The 21,284-nt window shown below is 42.5% G+C and overlaps 1 protein-coding gene across 1 annotated transcript in view; it reads left to right on the forward strand.

Annotated features, from left to right (window-relative positions):
* Window positions 1-224: 224 nt before the first annotated feature.
* The window catches only part of HIC2 (HIC ZBTB transcriptional repressor 2), a 32,052-nt gene continuing 10,992 nt past the window's right edge, over window positions 225-21,284 (forward strand). The window contains exon 1 of the mRNA XM_033076089.2: window positions 225-348. The gene's annotated coding sequence lies outside the window, so the exon portion shown is untranslated. The remainder of the gene's footprint in view (window positions 349-21,284) is intronic.

The following is a 21,284-nucleotide window of genomic DNA, read 5'->3' on the forward strand; positions in this document are numbered from 1 at the left end:
AACTCAGCTGAGATGTGCAACTCTACTTTCATTGCAACTGTGAGTCTGTTTCTGTTGGTGCAACCTTTGTTATGGGTGTGTGAGGCTGTACCAAGGGCTCACCTAAACAGGGTCATTGATTGAGACCACGGTAAGTTACAAATTGAATGGAAGAGCTACTCTCCATTAACTTCATCATCCTATTGAAGAGGCAATTTGGAATAGTTAATAAGGAATAGCTGTTCTGGAATAATCCCTTTTTAAGACAAACCCTCACTGTTTCTATAATTGCATTCCAGGAAGCTATTCTGTTCTGAATCAGCATGGGATAGAGTGCCTAGAAGACGTTCAGACCAAGCACAGCTAGCGGTGAGTGGGCAATACACACCGGGATGCCCTATTGCAACCATTCCAAGTGAGCAGCAGAATAGCCAAACTGGTTGCCTGTAAATCTCTCTAAAAGGCAACTGAAAGTAAATATGAAAATCACAGTAGAGAGGCCTCTGTCTTAGCAGGGATGAAGTCTGAGCATTAGCCTGGTGTTACGGACAGAATGCATGTCTCAACCCGTAACTGATCACGATTTGATTAAATGTTGGGGTGTGGAAAGGGCTTGTGTGCTTTTTCTCAATGTGTATATTTACATCCTTATGTGGGAGCAATCAATTTATCAAACCCATCTGATTATTCAATAGTGGGGAAAGACAATTGGTTGAAAGAAAATATGTATTGTTTCTAGAGTGGACAGACAATTGGTTTAAAATAAATTCACACAGTCCCTTTCTTTTGAGGAGAACCTACACTAACAAACTAATCAAGGAAAGAGAAACCCAATAATTTATAATTGCCAATAATTTAAAATGCCGTGAAAATTTTCCTGCAGCATAAAATTTTGTGCTTGCCAAGGAGGACGGCTGGAGCAGAGGTGGTACTCTTGTGGTTCAGTACATTGTAGTTGTGATATAGCTGCTGTTAATTCATAGTTCTCTTGAATTTTGGAATTCATCCCTTCACTTAAAAGGGAAGGTGGCAGCCTGGAGTGGAGAAGCTCCAACTGCAGCCCTCTGGATGCTAATCCACCCCAACTTTTTAAAGCCTCCTACTTAAACCATTATCTTAATGAATCACCATTGCTGCTATCTTCAGTGCTACACAGGAACATGCAAATTTTAAACAGCCTGGGGGAAAGCCCTTTTTGTCTCTAAAGTACTCTGATACTTGCATTTAGATGTTACCATGATAGGTACCTTGGATACTACTTTCTGCCTAACCCCATGGATAGATCCTGGCCTGCTGGGGCAGCTCTGGGTTCCCTGAGAAGGGATGGATGTGATGATTCTGCTACTGACTGGGAGCAGCAGCTTGAGCTCAGGCAGTTGAAGCCAGTTCACTCTACCATTGTCCTTCAGCTGAGGGCCTCTTGCCTGTGCTTTCCTGTAGCTGCAGAATGACCAAGGAGATAGGGGCATGAGGATGGGGGTCCCTCCTTAGCTCTGCAATTGCCATTTTCACTTTGGGCAAGTTTCTTCATCTCTTCACTTGAATTTTTTTCACAGCTCAAATAAGACATGCAAACAAATGTTCATGGATCAATGAAGTTTTCTTCCAAGCAGGTATCAAGGAATTTGATACAACAGGAAAATTACCAGCTTGCTAGAAAAACATTTGTTTAAGGAAAAACTGAACAAAGTGAAGCCATTGCAAACTGTCTCCAAGACTTTCAATATTGTGTTGTCCAGATTTTTCCTTGATGATTCAATTTGGCTACACATTGAGCTCTGCCTACTTTTCAGCTCTCCTCCTATTTGATCACTTCAGAAATCTTTATTTGTAAATGGTGGATATGGAGAGAGAACCACATATAACTGTTTCAGATGGCAAATCTTTGTGGTTATTTGTGACATATATTGAAAGATTTGATTCCTTTATTCATTAAACCAAGAGCTAGAGAAGCTGTTTCATGCAAATGTCATCGATGATAACAAGTACTCTTCTCAAATTGCAAAGTGAGTTCATCCATTGTCCTTTTTCTGAGGCTTAGAAGTAGTGTCCATTCCCTTACTATGGGTGACTTTTCCTCACTAGTAGTAGTTCTGCTTCTGGAGCAGTGGCAGGATAAATGTGGAAGATACCATGTGAACAGGGATCCTTTAGTTTCAGCTAGGAGAGGACTTTATTAACAGAACTGAGTTAAACTGCATTTTCTGCAATAACATTATCAGTTGTCAATTCCTGCTGGGAGAGTTATGTCCACGAGAGGCCAGAACATTTATCTCAAGGAGGGCATCCTCAATCCCTCATTCTTCTCAGTCAGATCTCTGAGAGTTCAGCTGGAGCTGGGTATTTTCATGCTAAGAAGAATGCAGCTTCTCAGTTGGTTACCGAAGAAAGGCGAAGTGAGCAAACAGTACATTCTGACTTTTTGTAGCTCAAAGCCTGATAGATATCCATGTGTAAGGCAGGAGAAAGGATCTGCTTCCTCACCTGTTTGTACACTCCTTTCTGGAGAACAGCAGAGAGACTCTCTCTTTGTCTCTGTGACTCAAGTGACTTAAAGTTTTTTCCCTGCTTGGTGTAGCTCTGAACAGACTGCCATTTTCTTGTCATAGTGTTTAAGGCACTCTTTGCAAACTGCTTTACAGCGATAACTTTTCTGCTTATTGTGAGCAGGCTGTTGTGTTCTGTGTTCAAGCTCCTGGCTGGTTCTGATCCCTCATGGGATGGCAGCATTTTATAACACAGGGGGTAGACTAACTGGGGAGCTATATAATAGATTCCACACCACAAGAAGTGCCAGAGTAGAGATTTCAGAAGAAATATCAGAAGGGAGTTGTACATGTGTATGTAAATGTGTGTGTATATTGTGCATACATTTCAAAAGAGAAAATAGAGGTGACTGACATGTGAAGTGCAAAACTTAAACACAACTTTTTCTCATTCCAGTCTTGGAAGGTCATGGTGATGGGTGTGGGCAGGTCTCTGGCTGACTCTCTGAATTGTCTTTATGTCAGAACTCCCAACAAGGGATTTGGTGCAATTTCTCATCCTACTGAGTAAAAGGGATGTTCTGTCTTACATAATTTCCTTAGGAAACTGAAGGACAGGGATTCTTCTTCACAGATCTTAACACACCCAGTGTACTTTTGCAGGCACTGTGTGCAAAATATTCAGTAAATGAGATACCTAAAAGGAATGTTTCAATATGCTGAACTGGATTGCTTTATTCCCCCAGCTTCTGCACACTGTCTTATGCTCATGGGTAGTTGTAGATATTTGTCAATGTACAAAGGTTGTTATTTCTATAGTTACCTCATCCAAATTCAGAGGTTTGTAACTATGGGAGTAAAATGTGCTATTATTTTCTTGATCTGTCTTGAGCTACTTTTGTTAACTGCGTGTTCGTAAGAGTCTGTGTTTTGTTCAAATTACCTGCTCGGTTTTCTGGTCAGGTAAGCCGAGATGCAGTGTTTCAGTTTATAACTTTGGTTTTTGTTGTTTTTCTCCTGATGTGTTACAACTGTCTGCTATAAATTCTGAAATTGTGGTCAAACAAACTGCTCTGATGTTTCCTCCCAGTGTTTGCTAATTCAGCAGCACTTGAGCTGCTTATAAGAAGCACAGAGAAACCACAGCTGAGGACTGTGGATGACAATGCTGTGTGAACAAGTGATGCACACAGCACTACACAGGTAGAGGGGTTTTAATCTGCAAGCATATCTGTCATTAATTTTAAGGCCTTTAGGAACCATGGTAGCTCAGCTAAGAGAGGGGAGATAAGCCAAGCAATTATATGGAGCAGCTCTGTTTGGTGAAGCACATCTTTTGGGATTAGCAGGGGCTCATGAGGCTGGGTAGTGATTTGTGCATCACACTGCCAAGTCTGAGTGATCCTTCAGGACAGTCACTGTTATGTGGGGCCTCCTGGGAAATTTCTTAAGACTGGGATATTGTCTGGGACACGACAGAAAGTTTCCTTCGTTTGTCAGTACAGATTTTAATGGAACCATACTTCTCCTGTTTGCTGGGGAGAACCATGTCCTTTCTGCTTCTCTGCTTTGTGGCCCTCCTTGCTGGGTGTACAGGTGAAAGAAAGCACCCATAAGCTTTGAGTGACTGCAAACTGCAGTGCTTTTGGGAAGATTTTGAAAATTGGCAGAGACTTGAATTGGGTAAAAAAATTGAGAGAACTGTGGCACCAGTTGTTGGGGGAAGAAAAATCTCACCTGTTATCTCAGCAGACTACTTAAGAGCACTCTGAAGTGAGTCCCCAGAAAGTTCTTGCAGAGAGACAAATGGGCAGCTGGGAGGAAATGCTGTACTCCCTGAAGAAACAACAAACTCTGGGTGTTTACTCAAGCTGGTTAGCCAAACAGAAACCATCAGTGTGCTGCTGGGAAAATCCATGGTGTGCCAGTGTCTTAGGTGCTGTGCAGTTCTAATCACCACCTTCAAAGGTAGTGGAGGGCTAGGGAAGGCCCAGAGAAAAGTCAGTCCCTGTGATTTCTCTTTGCCATAGAGAAGAGATGACTTATTACAGAAATTGCAGATGTGTTGTATTGTCATGAATGGGAAGGGGAGTAGGGAGTGATCCTTCACAGTTCCTGGCTTCGCTAAATTGATTCAAAGCAGGCGAAGAGGAGGCACTCTGTCAAGCAGCAGTTACCACGTGAAATTCATTGCCACAGGGTGTTATGGATAGCAGAAGTCTAAACAGATTGAAAAATCGATGAAGGACAGATAAGTCCTTATTAAAAGTGATGGCCTGGATGCAACCTCTGGATCAGGAGATCTTTAACAATTGCACAGAGTGTAAGGAGGAGAAAGACTGCCTGTATTCCATGCCATTGCTTTTCCTCCCTCTCTGCTGTCCCTCACTTTTTCTTTTTGGTCCTGTTCTGGCTATTGCTGAAGAATAGCGAGAGATAGATAGATCTTTGCTCTTATAACACGGCTATTTTTATAGTTCAAAACTAGAAAGGAAACCAGCAACCCTGCAGTGCAGGAAACTAGTTTTGCCTTGCAGCCCACAGGTAATGTAAAGCACACTGAAATTAAGAGAATTAGAAGTCAAATGCCTAAAAATGTATATGCGTTATAAAATGCCTCTGTAGCTGCCATCTTTTTTAAAATTCTTAGTGAACAGGAAGCTGAGCTTGTTAACGAAGTGTAAGTAACTACAACATTTCCAGCTACTTTTCACAGTTCTCTTGGTGCTACAGTCACTGATAATGCACCTAATGAGCTGGCTTGGGCGTTTTTAACTCGAGTAGCAGTGACACTTGGGTTGGAAGCTGAGGATGGCTGCCCTGCACAGAAAGGACTGGTAGAGCACGACAGGGAGGGAGGAAGCAGATAGTTGGGAAGGAGGCTGAAGAGAAGATACTAAAATCCCTTGTATATCTGTACCAAAGCAGGAAAGTACAACACAGAGGAGGGCTTGTAGCTGTGACTGCAGCAGTCGGCTGATATTTGGGAGGTGGAAAAATCAGTTTTACATTTTGCTAGATGACTGTACTGTAATACAGCAGTGCCTCCTGGCAGGGAAAGCAATGTAATGTAAAGCAATACCGCGTGGAAGAGCAGTTGGAGAGCTGTCAGAAGCTGAGTAGCTTGGAATGCTTCCATGTGAACCTGGGAGCAGCGAGCTCGCTGCAGCGTGGCATTCCCTGCCCCAGGAGGAGAGCGGCTGCAGCGCAGGCCTCCCCGCCACCCTCAGCACGGCTCTGCTCTCCAGAGGAGCCTTTTCTAGGCAAAACAGCCAGAGTTTCTTTCTTCTCTTGGGAGATTTCTCTTCCAGCACACAGAGCCCTTGTGAGTTCACATGCCAGGCAGTCCTGGGGCAAATGAGTTTGTAGCCGTCAGCTGTCATCACTTGCCATGCAGGAATACTCCAGGGCACAAGGTTCTCTCCAGACTGGGCCACTGGATCTCTGGAATTTTATGTTTGTTTGTGGATTGTTTTTGTTTGTGTTTCCAGAAGGCTTTGGTTCAGGGCATTGGTTTTTATTCCAGTTTTTAGATTTTGGATATATTTAGTAATTTTACTTGTGGTTTTTACCTCCTCTCTCTCCTTGCCCCCAGCATTTTCCTTCCCTTCAAGTCCTCTGCCTCACTCTGTGTATTGCTACTATAAATTGTTTGGTATGAAGGGTCCTATTTCTTACTTGAAGCCTCTGGATGCTATTAAGTAATTGGTGGAAAAGCTTGTTTAAACATCACAACCCCATGTTATTTTTTTAAATTGCCCTTTGAAGGTGGCTGAAATGCTACTGAAAGATTACTTTCCTTTAATACTGGACAAGGAACTTCATTAAGGAAGGAAAATAGTGTTCTTGCTAGACCAATTCCAAGTTACAAGTCATCTTTCTTTTAAAAAAGGGATGTGCAGTTTTGTTCCCCCTGGTTGCTTCTCCCTCCACACCAGCAATATGGCTGTTTATAGCAGGAGCAAAGAAGGTTTATTGGTTTAATTCCTTCAGTGCATCCAGACTTTGTTTTGTCAAAAATCTGTAAGAATAGAACAATGCATTCTGTGCATCTGCTATCTATCCACAACTTGAAACCAGCAATACTGGGAAATTATCCAGGGGGATTGTCTCAACGTCCAAGCTGCATACATGACAGTGGTCCAGCATGATGTAGGACCAGGGCACCCTGTCCACTCCAGTGCTACTTTTCCTGCTTTGTCACCTCAGCCAGATTACTGGATGATTAATATGTGGCCATGGGTGAGCTTGAACAACATCCTCCACCATGCACCACCTCCTCTACCACCTTTCAGCTCTCCTAAGTTTACAGGTCTGTGCAAGCAATTTAAGTATGAATTTTATAAATGGAAGTGCTATCTTGGGAAGGAGTAATGAAGTTAGTGCAGAAGTGATTTGAGAAATATCATGGATTAGGAAGGCAAACATGAATTTGCAAGTTGCATGTGAAGGTTCAATGAAAACCTGTTTCTTCTGCACTTTGCACATAACATTGTGTTTGATCAAGTGGAGGTCTGTCTTCTGTTTCTCTACCATCTCCCTGATAGCAAATTAAGCTTTAACTTGTTATTTGGCATGTGTATTAAGATTTTGCTTGAAAATAAGATTTTTCTCTAATATAAATTGCTAAACAAAATGTGGACAGGTGCAATCAGTACATACACCAAGAAAAGTGAAGCAGAATATGTATGGTAGGAAATGGATGCATCACCTCTTGCTTTTGTTGGTTTTAGTAGTCTTTGATGGCAGTTTGATTAAGAAGTCAAATGCACTGTAGATGTAACAACTAAAAGCTCCTGAATTGAACAATCTTTTTAATAACCTGGAAGAGAAACTTGAAATTACAATGACTGCCTTAAGCAATTTTCATAGATCTTAATGAGCTTAGATCTGTCTTTATTTAGACATTGCTTGTGTTCTGCCAAAGGTTTAAGGAAAGACAGAATGCTCAATTGCAGAAAGTCTGGCCCTGTATATGAGGAACAAGAGTTCATTCTGACTGATGAAGCTGCCTTTGCAAGATTTTATTTGATTTAATCAGTAAAATATTTCAGTTGAGAAAACAAGGAAAGCTTAAGCATTTCAGGATGCTGGTTCTCCTTTTCTAAGCTGGTAGATCTAATGGGAGGTCAACATCTGGTAGCTCTAGATTTTGAAGGGGACAAGGCAATGTGAATTCAGTTTTAGATCATCAGCTACAGCTTACTTTTCTTCATGAAAGAACTTGTTTTAAATGTTAAAATGTTTTGAGTTAAATGCTTAGTGTGGCAGATACAAAAATCAAGTAAAAAATTCTCAATGGATCATTACTTTCTGAATTTTCAGGCATGTCTAATGAAGGTCACTGGCTGTTTATTAAAATTATTTAAAAAAAGAGAGAAATACCAGCTGGATAAATACCTATGAAATGGAATAAATGTTTCAGTTGAAGATAGTGCAGCTCTGGTTAGAAGAAAATAAGACTAAATTGAGAGCAGATTATATTTGTTTGCAAATCAATATGGCTTTTTAGTTACCAGCCACTGATCATCTCTTGTGTCCTAGAGTGTAAATGGAAAACGAGATTCAAATTGGTAGCCTTCAATTACTTCTATTTAAATCCAGTCTCCTGTACCACTGAATGCTCTCTTGGATAAATAAATAAATAAGTAAAATCACATTTAGCTGCTGGCATGGCATTGCCCTGGCTTTTCCTGTACTTGCAATGGTTTGATACACAGATAAAGGAAACTCCCTCTGAGTGTTCATATATGAAGTCTCTAATGGAACAGTTGATTTCTTTTTTTCCTTTCCCTTCCTCTCTCTCATCTCCATTACCCTCCCCCTCAAATGGGGGCAAATGAATTTTGAAGTTCTTTGTTTTAAATACTTCTCAAAGTATGTGAGGATGCACCTGGCCTCCTATTTTCCTTTATTCTATATTGTTGATGCAAACTTCAAGAGACCCCTAAAGAGGTTTTTCCTATTTTACTCCTGGTTACATTTTTGGCACTGCAAATTTGAACATTAAAATTAATTATGGCCTTAGAGACAGACGGTCCAACAGTGAAGTGGCTTGTAATTTATTTGAACTCTGAAATTCCACCAGTTAAACTTGTGTAAAACTTTCCAATAGTTTATTTATATATTATTTTAAGAAAAAGCACCTTAATTATGAGTCTGGTTGCTCAATAAAAAAAGAATAGCTATCTGGCTAATTACTGCTGTGCTCTAGATCATTAATTTTCTTCTTAATGACAGTAGGACTTTTTCCATTTTCCCCTTTAAAACCTTTGCAATTATATAACAAATGTGCTTGATTTATGGGGACACTCTCTAGGATTTTATGCCGCAAGACAGGCACGTCATGAAATAGCTGGAGGTTGGTGAAGAACCTCAGTTGGATTAAAGACTTGCAAGTACTGACAGGAGTGGGAGTTGAGCATTTGGATGGAGGCCTGTACAGAGGCACGTGGACAGCTCTGTTCTCAGCTACTCCTACTTTAAGGAGTTGTTTTCTTTTACTCTCACCTAGAAATTCAGACTTTCCCTATGGGAACACGCAGCCCTGGATATGCAGAGGGGTTGCTCATAAGGCCTGGTTTTCCCAAAGTCTGATTTTTTATTTTTTCTTTCTTTTTTATTTATTTTTTTAGTGGAAAAATGAAGTGAATGATTGCACTCTTGTACTAATTGTGAGGATTTTAAAAAATGGCTTCTTAAATAATCATTTTTGCATTAGGTGTGTCACCAAGTCTCAAGGTTCCTGGAAGTGCACATTTTCTATCTGGCACAGTGTCTATGAAATACAGCTGTGCCTCCATTTGTCTGTTTGGGGACCCAGACCTGCTCTGTCAACTTGGTTTCAAATTGCTTGAGAAGTACAGGACAGTCTGTATTCCAAAATTTCCTGACAAATGTGTGAAGTTCAGAGCTCCTACCAGGCTGGCTGCTAACTGCCCAGGAAGTCCCTAACACTGTGGCTGGCAAAGAATAAAGAAAACATAAGGATACTAAATTTTGGTTATGGGAGACTGTTCAGCATTTAAAGTCCTGGTGTCTGAAAACACAGGGTGGCATTTGCAACTGATGTTTGCCTGGCAGTGAAGGACCTAGCACAATAAATAGTTGGCTAAGTAGTAAGAGTTCACCTGGCAGTTAATGCTGATTTTTATGGCTGCAGACTTGAGGCCTATGGAAACTGAGAAATAAGAAGGTGTCTGTAGGGGTAGATGGATCTGAGGGGCTTTGAGGTCCTGCTCATGTGTTTGAGAATGAAGTATCATGGAATGTCTTTATTCTAGATTTATTTGAGCAGAAATAGCCAGTAAGAGGAAGAGATGAATGGGATGTAAAGTATGTGAGAATTTCCCTTTGCTTCCAACTTGCACTGGACTGATGAACTGGGTTCATTGAACACTCTGTTTCACCCATTTCTTGATAGGTTATAAAGCAGAGGTGGACTGTAAAAACACTTGAGAAGAACATTTAGCTTGGCAATGCCTTCATCCCCAACAGCTGATTGTGATGCCTGGAGCCAGTTACTGTAGGGATGAGCAGATAAACCTGATGTGTACTGAAACCTGGAAATCAGAATTAATTAAACAGTGTAATAATTTATGGATGTGGTAGATTCCTTGTAAGTTAGGCTTTTCATCAAGATTGGTCCATTCATTTTTTTCCCACATAATCTTTCTCCTAAGAGCTGTTGCAAGAATTGTTCTCTGGGAAATGAAGGCACTTGTGCTACTAAGAAGGACACAAGCTACAGGGCTCCACCTCTTAGCCCATGTGTGCTGCTCAGCAGCTTCTCACATCTGTGAGTGCTCTGGCTCCCTGATCAGTACTACAGGATCCCTTTCATGGTGGATGGCATCCGGGCAGTTCTTCATGCTCAAGAATTCCTTTGAATTGTGATGCAGAGCTATAGCTAAAACCGAGTAGCTCTTCCCTTTGTATTATCTGTGCCACCCATGACACAAAAAATGTCACTAATGTGTTTGCTGCCATAAAATTTTTCTTACTATCTCTTTCAGCTGCTTAGGCTAGCAGCTAGCACGCTCCAAGGTTAGTGATGAATTAGGTTGAAATTGCCAAGGGGTGTCTTTCTGCACTGACTTGAAGATGTATGAGGCTCGCTCTCCTTTGTTCTTCCTTCATCCTGCTTTAGCCATACCTGCATTGTGCCCTGTCAGCATTTTCTGCTTGGGGATGGCTGGGTGGACTTTGCTCTATTTGCCTTCTTTTTCATCTCTTTTTATTTAAAGGAGGTCTTCAGCGTGTCTATTTGGCATAAATCGGTTGAGAATTTGCTGGTAATAAGCACAGAGGAGGGAGAGAAAATGCCACTTGGAGCCTGTGCTCAGTGTCCCGGCAGTGCCCCTTCCTGCCCTGGAGGAGGTCTCTGGCTTGTCCCTGCGCTGGGTCGGCCCCTGCAGCACAAGTGCTCGCAGTGGCTGTCTGTCTGTCTGTCTGTCTGTCTCTGTCCGGGATCATGTGGCCAAGGGGCCGTGCCTGCGGAGAGAGCGGCTCCCCCCGTCACAGCGAGGAGTCACAGGACACCGCCGAGGGTAGCTCCAGCTGGTATGCACTGGTACTAATATAATCCCGCAGGACTGTGTCCATGAGACACAAGTGTGACATGCGAGGTATTTAAGGAGACACACCTGTTCTAGGCACAGGCTGGGTATTGCATGCCTTGGAAATGGAAGGTTTTGGTGGAGCAGGAAAGACTCTCATTTTATTCTCAGGAGGGCTTTGCTTTCTTCTTTCTCCCCGGCTGCACATTATTTAATTCCCTAATATCAGGCAGCCCTGTAGCCTGTTAGCACTGGGCTGCTTCCAAGGCCAGGCTGGTGTTTGCAGGAGAGAACAGCCTTTGGTCTGAGTGATGGTTTGGGTGTAACTGCTCCCAAGAAAGGGCAGAGAATTCAGGGAATGTTGTCTATGTGTGGGGTTGGGTTTTTCGGGTCTTTAGATAATTTAGATTTTGTCTTTAACCAGTATTTTTATTATAAGGCCTCTGTTTTGCAATTTAGAGCAGTAAATCACATAAAAGTCGCACCATCTTACAAATTTTGTACAAAAATACTTTGCCACTTTGGTTTGAAATCTGAGTGTATTTCCCTCTCTTCTTCCCATCTGCCCCATCCCAAAATTACTGTGGAACAGTTACTCTCCATAAGAAGCAAGCAAATACAACCTAAATCTCATGGTCGCATAGCATTAAAGAATTAAATTGCTTAGATTTTTATCTCTCTTTTTTAAGTTTAATCTGATAGTTTTGGGGTTGGTTTTTTCTTTGGCTATTGAAAAGGGGATGTATTAAGATAAAGGAAAAAGAAATTGCAGGGTCTGTCATATTACTTGATTCCATCTGTCTGTCATGTCTTTCAAGTAGAATAGAATTTTTCTCTCTAATTTGATGTGCCTTTTTTTGGTGTTCATGTGAAATCTCCTAGTTTGCCTTAGTCTTATTCCACATGGCCCATCTTTCCATGGATTCCTGCTCTTGGTGAGGTGTTAAGTGCTTGTTGGTTTGGGACAGCTTCCAAGACTGGGGCCAAGGCTTCTCCTACATCTGATAGATTGTTGTGTGGAAATAGCAGCAGCTGAGCAGTCTTTCCCTCCCATCTTTATTTTAAGTAAGATTTTCAGGTAAACATCCAGTATGTCAATTGTTTGCAGAACTAAAGTAATGGCTAGTAGAAATAAGGAGGAGGGTTGTGCTCTAGGACCTGGTTAGTTTGGGCACTCAGGTATTTTGGGGGGAAGGTGGTAATTCTCCTCTGTAACAGCTTTGTACTCAGTGTGGTTGTCTGGAATAACCAGTCCCTGAGTGGATGACAGACTCTCCTTCTCAGAAATTAAAGGTTGTTGGCAGGGGAGAAGATCCTGGGAATGGAGACCCCTCAGCTCCAGCCTCACTTGGCCATGGGGTCATTGACCCTTATGACAAAGGGGTATAAATGTGTCTTTTTAATCCTGACCTGAAAGAGGACTGCAGCTGTATGCCGGTGTTCAGTTTGACCAGATCCAAACCCTCAAATAGTTTTCCTCCCTTGTGGGCAGACACATTTTTGTACACATGAATGTAAAAATACCTTTGATTATGCTACTGAAAAGCAGAATATCTTGTTGTACGGAAAGAATCATCCTCCTCTAGCTGTGGAGCCTCTCAGGCTGGCTTTGGGTCTCTGCAAATCACATTTTGCTGCATAGCCTAATGTAGACACAGCCTCACTATCCCTGCTAGCTGGTAATAGTGGGCTCTCCCTCACCTCTGTTCCTACTGGATTCTCCCGAAGTTAATTGATTGTAGTAAAAAACTGAAGATATTTATTCTGGGGGTTTTTTTGGTTTTTTTTTGTTTTGGTTTTTGTTTTTTTTGTTTTTTTTTTTTTTGGTGGAGGAGGGTGTGTTTTGGTTTAGTAGTGTTTTTTGTTCCTTAACTGCACCCTGCAAAATGTCCTGGCTGAGTTGTTTCCAAATACTGGCATCTCCAGGGAAGGGGTTATAAATTGCTAATTTAAAGCCTGCAACAGGATAATTAACTAACCAGTTTGATGTAAATGGCTTAATGGGGCTTTACTAGCCCCTTTGAACTTAAATAGCACTAAAAAGTAAACTGTAAATACCTTCAAGGAACGTAGTGGCATGTTTGAATGTGGGGCTGCTTGGCTGTAAGGAACAAGCCTGCTGGACTTGCCAGGAATCCACTGGCCTGTGTGACAGCAAGCATGTCAAGGGGGTGAGGGGACCAACCAGGCACCCCTTGGGGAAGGCTCTGCAACTACCCTGGTTCTCAGGAAGCACACACACTGATATATCAGGCTTTCAAACCTGTCCTGCCTGCTTTGGAAAATTTAAATCACAACCTCAGTTTAAATGCAACTGTAATGAATTTCATCAGGATTGAAGGAAAAAAAAAACAACAGAAAAACCAAAACCCTGAGGGGGAGGCAGCCACTAGAGTCCACCCTAATTTTCCTGCAGTTCTATTTGCATTAAGGTCTTTTGGCAAGTCCAGACAGAAACGCTTTTTACACTTTGTTTCAGAAGACCTCGTTCCCCACCGAGTCTGCTGAGACACCCTACTGCAGCCCTGCAGCAGATTCCAGTTTCTGATGCATGTGGGGGACGTTGGGGGAGACTCTCCAGACTTTCATTCTTGCTGGGTTGTTACAAAGTTCCAAGGGAGGAAGTCAACAACAATTAATCGCCTAGAAATTAAGGTCATTACAAAGTGGAAGCATGTTGTGTAGTTAGGTATTGATCTCACTTCTGACTATGGAAACTGGGGTGTTGGAGAGGAGAATTTCAGGCCCAAAGGCCCACAGGAATATTCTCTTGAAGTTCTTCCTGGTCCCAGTGCTACTCTGCTCTGCCTTCTCACTGTGCATGCACCACAGTGTTAACAATTCCAAGAACCTTTTCTTCATTGTTCCTCTGTCTCACAATCATCTTTCATGCTGCCCACTGCCAGCAGCCTTCCTGGATACCAGAGGATGTTTTGGGGGTTAAAGCACAATCCTCAGTTACTGCTGTGACCTCTGACATGTAGGATTTGGCTTTACAGCCAGCTTTGTTCATGAGTGTTCCTGATCCTGGTCTGTGCTTTGCTGCCCTGAAGACCATGGGGCTTGTTAAGGCTGAGCCAGACCAGGGCTAATGCAGAAAGAGAGCAAAACCTGACCTTTAAGGTGGTGGCTCTGACTTGGATGCCTTAAAACAGATCATGATGCCTCATCCTCTGTAATGATGGCTCTGTTTTTGTGTGATTTGGTTTGGGATTTTTTTTCCACCTGCTAAACAATGTATCATTGACAATGTTAATGCTGGCCTTTAAAAAAGTAGCATAAAAGCACTGAAATCTGTTGTAGAGGGCCATGATGCAGAAGCTATGTCTTATTTTAAAAGCCATGTCTGCCAGGGGATTCAGCCCTTCACCCTAATTATTCAGGTGTCTCTTGTATGCAGGGATCAAAATGCTCTGCTGTGGCCTTTAGAAGAGTTAATAACATGGCACTTTGCTCTTACATGCTGACTGAAGCAGTTGGCACCATGGCACTACCTGCTTGCTGTGTGTGGGTTGGGAGCACAGCACAGGATTAATTTGGGGTTGTGTTGGCAAGGAGCTGTCAGCAGAGCTTGCCCAGCTGCCTGTGCTGTGCTGGAGCTGTTAATGCTTTAGTTTTATAAGCACTGTACTAGAGTATATTTTAAAAAACTCAAAATACTCACTATTAGAGAGAGACGCTTGCAAGCAGAAGAGCTCTGTACACACAGTGTTGGTGGCTGGAGACTCCCTTCAAGGAACACCACAACACCTCAGCCTGCCAGCTTTGCTATCTTGGCATCTGACTGGGAAATGCAAATACTCAATCTTAATCCTTCATTCCCACACACTGACATGTATCCAAGGGGAACTTCTGTGAATGTTGTCGTTATTTCCATATAACTTCAGCTGCTGCTTTGCTTCCCAGAACCTCCCCGTCATGTGTCTCAGTGCAGTGTTTTCCAGGTCTTTCGGATTTGTTTCCCTAATGGAAGGCAGGCTTTAGTGTGCATGTCCTTATCAGAAATCAGGGTAAGGGAGTTGAGGGCAACTCAGTGAGCTCCCAGGTGACACTAGGCTGGGTGGGAGTGTTGATCTGCTGAAGGGCAGGAAGGATCTGCAGAGGGATCTGGACAGGCTGGATCCATGGGCTGAGGCCACTTGGGTGAGGTTCTACAAGAATGAAAGGATGTTGTAGCAAGATGGGGATTGGTCTCTTCTCCCAAGTAACAAGCAATAGGGCAAGAACAAATGGCCTCAAGTTGTACCAGAGGAGATTTAGGTTGGATATCGGGGAAAATTACAGGGAAAGGGTCATCAAGCATTGGAACAGGCTGATGAAGGAAATGGTGGAATCGCCATCCCTGGAGATTATCCAAAGGATGTGTAGATGTGGCACTTGGGGACACAGTTTAGAGGTGGACTTGGCAGTGATGGGTTAATGGTTGGACTTGATTTTAGGGGTCTTCTCCAGCCTAAGTGATTCTGTGATTTTATATGGAGAAGAGGAACAAACTCTGTGATTGGAGTGTGTGGGGTTGTTTTATAAGACTCTTCTCTTTCTAATCCTCCTCTAACAAACCCTTCCACAGATTTTTAGATTCCTCACTAAATCCTTTAAATAATATGGCAATAAAAAAATCCCCCTTCTAATGCACATTTTGTTTTGAAGCCCACTTAACAACTAACTCTATTTGGGAAAATATAAGTAGAAACCCTGGGCCAGGATTGTGGACTCTGACTATCACTAGAGAAAGAACAAATGATGTGTAACGGTGTTTTCCTGACCTCTCCTGTGTTTTAACAAACATGAAAAATTTCATCTGGCTATTACTAATGTTAGAAAATTGTGTAAAAATTAGAACATAACAAAGACAAATTTTAACTAGTGTCTGCTACAGTTCTAGGGTGTGTTCTCTCAATTGCCTTCTGCTTAGAGAGCAGCTGAAAAATCCAAGTCCTTTTCCAACATGTCAAAACCAACTTTCTGAAAAGATTCAGTAGCTGTGCCAAAGCACTTTGCCTATTTGTAAGCAAATGCATTTGGGTTGGGACTGTCTCTGCCAGGGCCAGCATCCATACATGCAGCTGGCTCTTTTAAATCAATTTGATGAATTACTATATACCTCCTAATTTTTCAACAGGCAAGTCCCTGCTATTTCTTGCCTGCACAAGATTAAACGGGCTTTCACATTGCATACCTTGTTATAAGACTTTGATTGTCTGGAGTAGGTCTGGGTGTGCAGTGACTGTTCCTGGAAGGGTCTGGGGATTTGGCATTATTCAGGCTTCTTACATGAGGTTGCAGAGAAAGCAGGTGTGTGAAAGTCATATTAGCATCTGTGATGGAGGTTAATTTGTGATAAGAAGGATGCCACCTATGTGACTTACTCAGGTTCTTCAGAGGCATTGACTTGTTTGGTTTGGGATTTTGAGGTGGTTTTCCTGCTCAAAAAACATATTCTTTGAGTGAAGTGCCTGCCAAGAAAATGCCTGGAGAAGGGAATAAATTAATCCAAGGTGGACTGACTTGGTGGATCAGGGAAAGCTGGATGGCATCAGAACATCCCTATGGCTGGTGAGGCACGAGCCTCAGGATGTGTGTGTTTCTGAGCACCTGCACTGTGGTATAACAATGCCACAATTTATTCAGCCCTTCTCTGTGACAGAACTGCATGTGGCTGAATAACGTGCAGCCAGGGGCTGAAAGCAGCTGGATCCTAGATACAGGTGTTAGGGAATGCACATTGCCAAGAGAGAGGCTTTAGTCCAAACGTATCCTCACTAAGAGTGCTTTCTGCATCCTCTGAGCATCTCTTGATGTAAGGATGGAAAAATTTTACTTTTTCCTTCCACTCTAAGATACACACCTTGGTATCAGTGTTTGTTGTGGCTGTGAGCAGAAGTTTGTACATGTATTACTGCTTGGGCCAGATTCTGATCCTATTTATGTAAGTATAAAACTGCTGTGTTGTTTCATATGTGTTAGGGAAGTACCAGCCTCTCTGGCTGTTTTTAGGTTTTGGTTCTGCTTTGCTTTTTGGATGTTTTTTTGTTTTTTTTTTCTTTAACTGCTTTCCTTGCTGAGAGGGGAGAACTCCTGGGAAGTGATCCATCAAAGTTTTAAAATAACCCTTTAGTGTGGGTTTGGTTTTGGTTTTGTTTTTTTTTTTTAACTCTTGCTCAAACTTTTAAATATGTGCCTTGTCTCTGAATTCTGAATGCCTCTGAAACCTGCCAGCCAAGCCTAAATCTTACAGGAGGTGTGGCCACATTTGTGTTCTCAGAGCTCTCTGGCACAGACACCTGGTACACCTGTGTCTCCTGCTAGTTTCAGTACTGTCATAACTTTACCCCTCATGCCTGTTTCTCTGGTACCTCCTGTTTTTCCCAAGGTTATCTTCTAAAAATAGAATCTGTTACAGATTTTCACTCCCCCACACCCACCTTGAGGACAATAATTACCAATGAGATGGTTTTAATAATGCTGAAAGAAGGAGGGTGATGCATTCTGCTCTGCTTTTTGAGGCATTTTTTTCTTAGGTGACAAATGTAAAGTGAGTAGCTTTTGAAATACTTAAGCTTAAGTACTTAAACATTTGATAAATCATGAGTTATCTGAAGATAAAATCGTGATGTTTTGGCACCAACAGAGTTCCATGCAAAGGTCTCAATCGGAATAGAAAATCTCTTCATTTCCTTAATTGTTGTTAAACTGCTGGAGATAGCTGTGGTATCTGTGGCACTCGCCTGTCCAGAAACCAAAGCCATGCTCAGCCCAGGCAAACAGAGGTGTTTTGGTTGATGCAGTTATCTGTCAGCAGCCAGAAATGAAAACATTTAGAGCATTCATAAGACAGAAAAAACTTCTCTAAAATGAGGAAAAAAACACCTGAATGAAAGCATATAAGGGTTTGAGTTTACTGTCCTCTAAACTATGCCTGCAGCAGCCTGGAGCTTATTGTCATATAAACCAAGAGAAATAAAAGGGAAGCTGTCTCTCTAGGCTACATGATGGAGCTGGTGAGCAGCTGCTCTGATAGTAGGGTGCTCTGTGTGTGTTGATTGCCTACAGACAGAAATGCTATGTACAGGAGTCATTGCTGGCACACTGACACGGGCTGCCAAACAAAACTGTTTGGTGGAAGGATAAGAATCTACTCCAGATCTTTAAAATCACGCTCATAGTGACCACGTCATGATCAAACATTACTTTCTCCCTGTGAGTAAAAGCATAGCACATTTCCCAAATGATCTCTTAAAATAAAAACAGATTGGTGCATAAGAGTCCAAGTCAGCACAACAAGCAAATCTACAGTGCTATTACCCAGAGCTCAGAATGAAATGGGAACAGTGATGGTGCTTCAGGTTTTACAGCCACCTCTGTGCTTGACTTTGGCAATTATTTATTACCACTAATATTGTGCTTTTTAAACTTATACAGTGCTTTATGAAGTAAGACATGTTTCCTGTTTTAAAGATCTTATAATCTTGTGGGCTGATAAGGGGTGCAGATTATCCCTTGGATGTTCATAAATAGCATTAGCACTAAGAGTTGTATTAGTGCTGGGTCCTTTCAAGCCTGTGGCTTTCTTTTTCTTTACAGCACTTCCCTAGTCAGGTGCTGAAATAATTTCTACACCATTATGTTCCAGGCTGGAATAATGTGGGCATTCCTTGGTTTTGCTTGTAGTGAAAGAGTAAAACCCAAGCAGAGTCCCAGCACAGTGGCTGTTGCTCTGCATGGGTTTAATCCACAGCCTTTGCTCGCCTCTCTGAGGCTACAAATCTGGAGTTTGGGGGATGGCAGCAGAGAGCAGGCTCGGGAGGTTTGTGTGTGTGTGTGCTTGCGCGTGTTTTAAATAAACAAACAATACAACAGCAACTTCAACAAATTGTGAGTGGTGCTAATTTGTTATAGTGCTGTCTTGCCTTCTGGCAGTGTTGATTTAGGAGAAGCTGAGCAGACTGGAACGGATGCAGGGAACTGCTGGTTCTCTTGCTCTGGGATGTGTATATGGTTCAGCAGAAAATACTTTTAAGGGTCCTGTCCTGAGGAGCTTTCAGATTATAGGGTAAAGCACATACACAGACTGTCAATCCCCTTTCCAAAACCAAATTTTAGGCAAAAGTATCTTCCCCCCCTGCCTTGCTCCACCCCTTCTAGTTTTTTTTTTTAAATGAAGAGAAGTTTTAAGTCTTAATTCATGACAAAAGCCTATAATTTGTGTACTTTGAGGACTGCCAGGAAATCCTTGACCTTGACGAGAATAGTGTGTAGGGAAGGAAAAGAGGAAGATCCTGTGCTTTGGACTGTAGCAAAGTTTTCAACACCCCATGACCTTGCTGTGCTGCCTTTCCTAGTATGCTGGGGGCTGTAATCCCCCAGGCTGAGAAGCTGTGTGCCAGGGAGGGCTGGCCAAATGTGCCCTACATATCTGCAGCCCTGGACCACTGCTGTGCAGGGCTGCAGGACAAAGCCAGCAGGATGGGAGCTTTGCTGGGAAGAGGTGGATTTTGGAAACATACATAGAGTGACTTCCCTGCAGTCTGTGAGCTGAGTTTAAATAATGCTTGAAGTCTCAAGTGAAGAAGACAGAGAAATAAAACAGTCAAACTAAGAAGTAGGGGTTGAGGAAAAGCAGCCAAAGAAATGAAGAATTCTGAAAGTGAGTAAACTCTGCTTTCCCATTAGGTTATCTTCAACTTGGAGAGATTTGGATGCAATACAGGCAGTCTGCAGAACTTTGAGTCTGTTAGGCCTTTTGCTTTTACAAGCAATAGTGGCTTTCTGGCCTCCTCTCATTTGCCAGGCTCAGATGTGCTGAGACTTCTTGGTGGCTGCAAAGAACCAAATAAAAAGGGCTCAGGATGATCCCTCCTGGCTTGGAGGGATGTTTGGTAGGCGGTACAGTCTTAATACTGCTGGGACCAACTCTCACAGTGGTTTGTTCGAAAGATTTCACCCAAGCGAAACATAAAACCAAAGCTTTCGTTGTGAAGTACAGGGCTGAGTATAGCGTCAGATTTTGGGGAAAAGTACAGTGAAAAGATGTGGATAAATGCTAAAAGTGCTGCATTTAAGGTATCATTTATATTAAGAACTGTTGCTGGATTTATAGATATGGGTAAAGGAAATGAGATTTTTTTTCTTATTGGGAAAAAACAAGACAGCAACGATTGTTTTGTGCTCACTGGTATCTGGTATATGGTGAGAGAGATGACATTTTGGTCCAAGACAGATACTACACCCCTCAGCATGGAAACCTGGTGCTAACTATTGCAAACCTATGATATTAGCAGTATTGTGTATGCATATGCTCCTGTGCAGACTGCTTCTCTCTGCAGAAACGTTTGCTGAGTCCACACAAGAAATGAAAATAAACAGGCCGATTGGGAGGATCTTTATCAAACCTGCTCCCATTTTTCCTAGTACTCTGAGGCTTTGTTTGCTCTAACAAACCACGTAACTAAGGAGCCTGAGTCACAGTCCCCAGTTCCAGCTGCCTGCCTCATCCCTGTCTTGGAGATCTCTCCCCAGTTGCGGGGACAGTGGAAAGGGTCATGCATTTGCTCCAGTATTACTGCATTTCACAACCTGCTATCAGCTCGTACCTGTGGTGACTCAGAGCCCTAAAGCAGTGCTGCAGCAGGGAGTGTCCTGTAGGACAGTCTTGGTTGGAAGAGGGTCATGACATTCCTCCTTCTCCACAGTGCTGGGGTGTGCTCCTGCCCTCAGAACCATGCTCAGTATGAGGTTGCCAACCCATGCACCCCCTGCCAAATGGCCTAACTTACTGCAGGACAGGGCCCAAGGCTGACACTCTCTAGGATTAAATGGGAGATAGCAATGAACCTTTAGTCATGTCCTAAATTCTTGCATTGTAAAGGGGAATTTTGTACAGGCTCGGAGGTGGGTAGGAAACAGAAATTTTGCATACCAAATGGGCCTTTGAGCTACTTTTGAGCTACTTAAGCTACGTTGTTATTTTTGTGCAATACAGAGTAAATAAATGAATTACATGAGATTAGCATTGGACATTGGCACTGCCTTTACTACTTGCAATGCAGGTACAGCTAAAACTGAGTTTGCTCAGTTGATGTAGGAAGAGGAGCCTAGAGTCTACTGCTGGTCACTAAGTGGTTATGAGCTTCTGAAACTTTGTTTTGTGCCACTGCTCTGTTCCTGAGATAAACTGTGCTCCGCAGATATGCAGGAATTTTTAGTGCTGGACTCTGGCTGACAAGATCTGCAATGTCCATACCTCTCCCCTTCTCCTCCC

The sequence above is a fragment of the Catharus ustulatus genome, chromosome 18 (assembly GCF_009819885.2).
Source record: "Catharus ustulatus isolate bCatUst1 chromosome 18, bCatUst1.pri.v2, whole genome shotgun sequence".
Lineage (NCBI taxonomy): Eukaryota > Metazoa > Chordata > Aves > Passeriformes > Turdidae > Catharus > Catharus ustulatus.